Raw genomic sequence first — 7,578 nt, 5'->3', positions numbered from 1 at the left:
AATGTGCTTCCTGCCTCGCAGGCTGAGTCAATCCCAGGTTCCACCCAGGAAGAGGAGGGACCAGTCTCCGCCCCACTGCAAATGGCTTGAAATTCCCAAGACTCCACCTCAGTGTGCAGGCCTGTTGGAGTTTTTCTGGGAACCCCTTTGCACTCAGCTGTCTCAATTGTATTAACCATGTGTTTCTGATGCTTCTGGGACTTTGTTGACCCTGGAGATACTGCCCTTCCCGGGTTTAGCCAATTCCTAGAGATCCTAAACAGCTTGCCTGCTTCTGCAACATGCTTTTCAAATGCAAATTGACCAATCCAAAGCCAAAACCCAACTACTTCCTTTACAGAGCTCTCACCCTCAGGATCACCATCCACAGCCCATGAGCCCATGCACCCCAGAGCCCACGGAAGCCATTCAAACCAGCCAATCCTAAGCCTGCCTACCCTGCCTCACCCACTCCTTCCCACAGAAACCACCAGAAAGGCTCTTGCTCACACCATCCCCTCACTCCCTCAGCCTCCTGACACCCCCAGTGCTTCCCTGGGCACTCTCCCAACCACCATGGTGTGGTGTGCCCCTCCTCCTGGGATCTGGAGTATAACACTGCCTTTTCTTTTTTCAATTTATTTATTTTACTTTAGGTGCATACTATATCTGGCGTTTCTCCCCATGTTATCCCTCCCCTCCCTCCACACCCCCCACTGTCTCTCCCCTACCCCCTAACTGTCCTCAGTATGTGATACTCCCCTCCCTGAGTCCACCTGTTCTCGTTATTCAACACCCACCTATGAGTGAGAACATACAGTGTCCGGCTTTCTGTTCTTGTGTTAGTTTGCTGAGAATGATGGTTTCCAGATTCATCCAAGTCCCTACAAAGGACACGAACTCATTGTTTTTTAAGTCTACGTAGTATTCCATGGTGTATATGCACCACATTTTCTTTGTTCGATCTATCATTGATGGGCATTTGGGTTGGTTCCAGGTCTTTATTATTGTACAGAGGGCTGCAATGAACATACATGTGCATGTGTCTTTATAGTAGAATGATTTATAGTTCTTTGGGAATATACCCAGCAGTGGGATTGCTGGGTCAAATGGAATTTCTAGTTCTAGATCCTTGAGAAATCGCCACACTGTCTTCCACAATGGTTGAACTAATTTACACCCCCACCAACTGTGTGAGAGTGTTCTTATTTCTCTACATCCTCTCCAGCATCCGTTGTCTCCAGATTTTTTAATGATCACCATTCTAACTGGTGTGAGATGATATCTTAGTGTGGTTTTGATTTGCATTTCTCTAATGACCAGTGATGACGAGCATTTTTTCATATGTTTGTTGGCCTCATATATGTCCTCTTTTGAAAAGTGTCTGTTCATATCCTTTGCCCACTTTTGAATAGGGTTGTTTGTTTTTTTCTTGTGTATCTGTTTTAGTTCTTTGTAGATTCTGGATATCAGCCCTTTGTCAGATGGGTAGATTGCAAAATTTTTTTCTCATTCTGTTGGTTGCCAGTTCACTCTAATGATGGTTTCTTTTGCTGTACAGAGCTCTGGAGTTTAACTAGATCCCATTTGTCTACCCTGGCTTTTATTGCCATTGCTTTTGGTGTTTTAGTCATGAAGTCCTTGCCTTGCTTATGTCCTAGATTGTTTTGCCTACATTTTCTTCTAGTGTTTTTATGGTATTGGGTTTTATGTTTAAATCTTTGATCCATCTGGAGTTAATTTTAGTGTAAGGTGACAGGTAGGGGTCCAGTTTCTGCTTTCAGCACATTGCTAGCCAGTTTTCCCAACACCATTTATTAAACATGGAGTTCTTTCCCCATTGCCTGTTTTTGCCAGGTTTGTCAAAGATCAGATTACTGTAGATGTGTGGTGTTTCTTCTGGGGTCTCTGTTCTCTTCCATTGGTCTATGTCTCTGTTTTGGTACCAGTACCATGCTGTTTTGATTACTGTAGCCTTGTAGTATAGTTTGAAGTCCAGCAGTGTGATACCTCCAGCTTTGTTCTTTTTGCTTAGGATTGTCTTGGCTATGCAGTGTCTTTCATGATTCCATATGAAGTTTAAAGTTTTTTTTTTCAGTTCTGTGAAGAAGGTCATTAGTAGCTTGATGGGGATAGCATTGAATCTATAGATTACTTTTGGCAGTATGGCTATTTTCATGATATTGGTTCTTCCTAACCATGAGCATGTTTCTCCTTCTGTTTGTGTCCTCTCTTATTTCATTGAGCAGTGCTTTGTAGTTCTCCTTGAAGAGGTCCTTTACATCCTTTGTTAGTTGTATTCCTAGGTATTTCATTCTCTTTGTAGCAATTGTGAATGGCAGTTCACTCTTTATTTGGCTCTCTTTGTCTGTTATTGGTGTATAGAAATGCTTGTATCCTGAGACTTTGCTGAAGTTGCTTATCAGTTTGAGAAGATTTTGGGCTGAGACGATGGGGTCTTCTAGATATACAATCATGTCATCTGCAAATAGAGGCAGTTTGATTTCCTCCTTTCCTAATTGAATACCCTTTATTTCTTTTTCTTGTCTGATTACTCTGGCTAGAACTTCCAATACTATGTTGAATAGGAGTGGTGAGAGAGGGCATCCTTGTCTAGTGCCAGATTTCAAAGGGAATGCTTCCAGTTTTTGCCCATTCAGTATGATATTGGCTGTAGGTTTGTCATATATAGCTTTTATCATTTCATGATACACTCTGCTATTGTATCCTGATCTGTTGGCCTCACCAAACCTGAATAATAAAGTCTATATGTCAAAACATCAATTTGGGGTGGGAAATATAACAAGGTGAACAGTTGGCCTGAGGTATAGTGTAGTTTTGAGACTAGTTTAATTCACAGACTGTTCTTAGCTGTTTCTGTGCTTTCTGGGTGCTGAATTCACATTGCCCCTGCAATGGTCTCAGAAGGATTCAGGGACACGCACTCTTAGTCCCTGGAACAGCAGCCTCAGACCCGGTGGCAGGACCACATGCCATATGTCTCACCTCCATCCAGTGGGACAGTGACACCTTGATGGGTCACAGGCTGGCTGGGGAGTCCACAGGCTAAGAGAGCAAAAAACTAGGAAATACTGTAGGAGACAGGAACACTGGGTTTCCACTTCTGATTCTTCTTCCCTGTGAAAGAATCCTTATTACAGTCTCCTGGGTCCCCCAGATTCCAGATGTGCCTTCTGCAGGTCTTGAGAGAGAAACTGCATGTGTGTGGCTCAGCTCTTCTCCTCTCTTCATGGTAGCTATTCTGCCCCCAGGAAAGCAAATATTTGCTCTGCTCCTGGCTGTAACCTTGACTCAGACCAGCCACTGCTTGGGCCAGCTGTTTCTCAGCTGTCGAATCTGGGGATTCGGTATTAAGAAGCCCATTGCTGCTGCACATCTAAACCGCACACTCTAGGAGGTAGTTTTTAAATCAGGTGAGCTTCAGTTTCCTTACCTCTGAAATGTGAATTATAAGCTTTGCCTGGTGGATTTTTTTTTTTTGAGGATTCAATTGGGCCAAACATGTAAAACCTTGCACATTGTAGACATTTAAATGTTGGGTTCCCCTCCTTCATTCTTGCTTTATTTCTCCCACTCCTTTTTATCTAAAGCTTTCTGTCCCCTTATCCTGGCAGGTGGCTGAGTAGTAGCTCCTGGCCCCATTAGCTCGGCCTCCACCAGGGGTCTGGTAACTGCAGTCGGCAATTTCTGAAAAACCACCGGGCAGTGGGTTCTGGAGTTTCTTTGTAGAAGCCTTTGTTTTGCGTTGCTTGTCTGAAGAAGAATGAGGAAGTGGGTTTTTCAGGCATGCCAGGAGGTGGAGAACATGCTGGTGCTTGAGCCCTGTGGGAGGGGGCTTCTAGCCTCCCACCCCTGCTTCAGGGACTGGCTGACCCCATGAGCCAAGAAAGGAGGAGATTCCAGGAGTACACAGGCTGGCTCCAGGCACCGAAGCTGGCATAGGCTACAGCCCAAGGGGTATCTGGATGGTTTATCCACTGGCACCCCCAAGCAGTGCCATCTGTGGGGTGGCAGTGCCTTCTCAGAGCCCAGTAGCAGTAACGAGTAGCCCTGAAGGGTGGCACAGGCAAAGATGCCAATGGGTAAGGACCACAAGAACAGGAAAACAACTACAAAACACGAGGGACCTTTGTGTGACCAAGTTAACTATTGGCAGGACGTCATGGAAAAAAACAATGAGAGCTGAGTGTACAGACAGGAGCAGAGAAACTTAGCTGAGTTCCACTGATGGGACCCACTTACTCACACAGGCTGGGAAAATCCAAGTAACACATGCTGCGTCCATTCTGCAGACACTTAAATGCCTAAGCAGCAAGACACAGTGCCCGGTGCTGGGCTGCATCAAAGAGCAAGAAGGCTCCTGCCTTCAGAAACTTACAAGAAACACACATCTTGCCCTTTCGTAACAGAGTCCCTATATATTCTCATAGCATCTGAAATACTTGACAGATCACATTAATTTTTTTAGTGCATAAATTATTCTTGGCTTCTGTTGTTGATGTCTGCTCATATCCTTAGTTCTTGAGGAAGTGGCACTTATTACATAAGATGTGTGTTTTCCCTGTGGACAGTGCATGGAAGTGTGAGGTTTCCAAACACTATTTACTACCCCCTTCCTCAGCTTTTGTAGGGTGGGGGTGAAAAAAATCACCTTCAGAAAGTTAAAACAATAGAATCAACATAAGATAGAGGAGATCCGCCACTTTAAGAAAAGAAACCACTTTGTTTCATTTGGCCATCTGTCTGTGTGTTCAGTTTGGATTCAGGGACACAGAATTAGGTTAGTCATAATCCTCAGTTCAAGACACAGATTCTTCACTGGTCCCTGAATAGCTTGGGTTTTTTTTTATCTGTTTGTTTAATAATAAATTAAACAATAATAATCTACTACCCAACATGAGATCCAGAACTTAATGAAGCCTATGTTTTCCTAACCCATCCCAACGCTGATGTGATCACTACACACACACACACACACACACACACACACACACACAAATTTATATTTAAGAGCATATATATAACAAAAACTACATTTTAAACACGTGCGTATTTCATATAGACAAGAGAGAGCATGTTAATTTTAGTTGTTTTTCACTTTATATAAAAGGATGTCATCTAAAAAACGTTTCTGAAACTTATTCAGTAATATATATCCAAGATTCATCCATAGTTTCATGTTGTTTTTCATTGTAGTTCATTTTACCACTCATAAAAGCCGCTCATTCTCTTGTCTAGCAGGTATTGAGTTGTTTCTGTGCTGTATTTTACTCTTTATCATGGACATTTTCAAACATATACAAAAGTAGAGAGAATGATATAAGGCAGCAGCGTGCAGCCATCACCAGGGTCAACAATTACTAACATTTGGCCAATCTTATTTCATCTATTCTGCCACACACCACTGGATAATTTTGAAGCAAATCTCAGACATCACCCATAAAAAATTTAGTTTGCCACTTAGATAATAACCTTTTTTAGTGTAGCAATGCAAATACTATGCTTATTCCTTAATATTAGCATAAACCCAGCCTTCCAAACTCCCTGATCATCTCACATCTTTTCTGCCAGCGTGACCCTACGCTTCTGAAATCGCAGAGGGGAGGAAATGCGTAACCTGTGAGGTCACAGCAGAGTCTGAAAGCCAGTGGTGGTTCTCCTCTGGCTGCAGTCAGCTCATTTTCTGGGTCATTGCTGAAGCTGCCAGACTCTAAAGTGGGTGACTCCAAAGAGCACTGAAAAAGTCCAAGGGAGGAAGAGAGGTGCAAGCCGTGTGGCCCCAAGCCTGTAGATAAAGAAAAGTCAGAAGCACCCGAAGCCCCCTGTGCAACGTCCTCACCAAATCCTCCTTCTCAAACCTCGCTCTCCTCTCCTTTCATCGTTAAATTCTAACAAGGTGTTCAAAAACCTCTCCCAGCCCCTTCATACTTCTCCCTCCCTGAATGCTTAGAAAACAGGAGAAGAAGGGAAGAGGAGATGACAATAGGAAAATAGAAAAGTGAAGGTCAAAAACTGCCCAAAACCTCCTTCACCTAAACCAGGGGTTGGCAAACTTTTCCTGTAATTGACCAGAAAATAAACATTCTAGGTTCTGCTGTCTCAACTATTTAACTCTATTTTCAAAGAGCAAAAGCAGCCAAAGACAATCTGCAGACAAACAGGGAAGGCTGTTTCCTAATACTCTTAATTCACAGAAACAGAGGGCAGGCTGCATTTGGCCCACAGGCTGTAGTTTGTCAGCACATAGTCTAAGTATAACCATTTTTATTTCTGTCTATCCCTCCTATGTTTTGCTTATTAAACAGTTACTATAGTTGAAGTAGAAAAATAGAAAAAATGGAAATATAAAATATTGCTAAATAGCTAAGTTAATTAATGTGATTATTTCTGTTTTTCAGATGAGAAAATTGATGTCCTGTGAGATTAAAGGATTTGCCCAAGACTGCAGAGGCACTCTGTGGCAGTGCTTGAACTTGAAATTACAAAGTCTGTCTTTAAAGTCCATGTTTTTAAGTTTTCTCCTTGTTTAGATGCAAACAAATGTCAATATTGTAACCATAAAAATTGTACAAAATTATTTATAAATTAGCTGGGCATGGTGGCACGCACCTGTAGTCCCAACTACTTGGGAGGCTGAGGCAGGAGAATTGCTTGAACCCAGGAGGCGGAGGTTGCAGTGAGCCGAGGTCATGCCACTGCACTCCAGCCTGGTGCCTGATGACTGAGACTCTGTATCCAAAAAAAAAAAAAATTCCTTAATATTATAAATATTTAAGTCTCACAATCTTGATAATTTGGTCATTAAAATATTTATCATTATAATTGATAATTGCTATATAATTTCTCGTCATCAGGGTAAAAAGTTTTATAAATTATTTCATATATCTAACAGTTTTCTTTTATTAAATTATTTTCTAAGCTAAATTCCCAGGAATAGCATCATTGAGCATCTCTCAAACCTCATTGTGATATGCTGGAGAGGAGAGTGCTGATTTGTGGCAACTGCCAATTTCTCTGGTGTAAATACTCCACAATGGCCACCAATTATAAGCTACCAACATGACATCACTGAACAGAGCAAAGAAGGGATGCACATCCTGGGCTGTTGCAAGAAGATGCAAGTTGGTCCCGGCACCCAACTGACTTGGTTCATGTTGCCTTTCTTCTTCCCGGCACCATATTATAAATGGAACTACAGGTTTGAGAAGTATTCCATAAAAACTGTTAAAACACTTGATCGTGTGTGAGTGCACTGGTATCTCACATTTGCTCTAATTTACATTCCCTGGTTCTTACTAAAAGTATCATTTTTCCATGAGTTCCTTTAAGTGTGTCTCTTCTGCAATCCCCTAATCACATTTTTTCATCTGTTAAGGTGATGACGCTACTATAGATTGAATGTTTCTGTCCTCCCAAAATTCATATGTTGAAACCCTAACCCCCACTATAATAATGAATGGTATTAGGAGTTGTGGCACTTGGGAGGTAAGTCATGAGGGCAGCCATCTATCAGCCAGAAAGTGGACCCTCACCAGTCACCAAATCTGCTGGCACCTTTATGTGGGACTTCTCAACCTC

This window comes from Callithrix jacchus, chromosome 14, assembly GCF_049354715.1.
Source record: "Callithrix jacchus isolate 240 chromosome 14, calJac240_pri, whole genome shotgun sequence".
NCBI classification, from domain to species: Eukaryota; Metazoa; Chordata; class Mammalia; order Primates; family Cebidae; genus Callithrix; species Callithrix jacchus.
The sequence above is the reverse complement of the archived record's forward strand: the minus strand, read 5'-3'. Positions refer to the sequence as shown.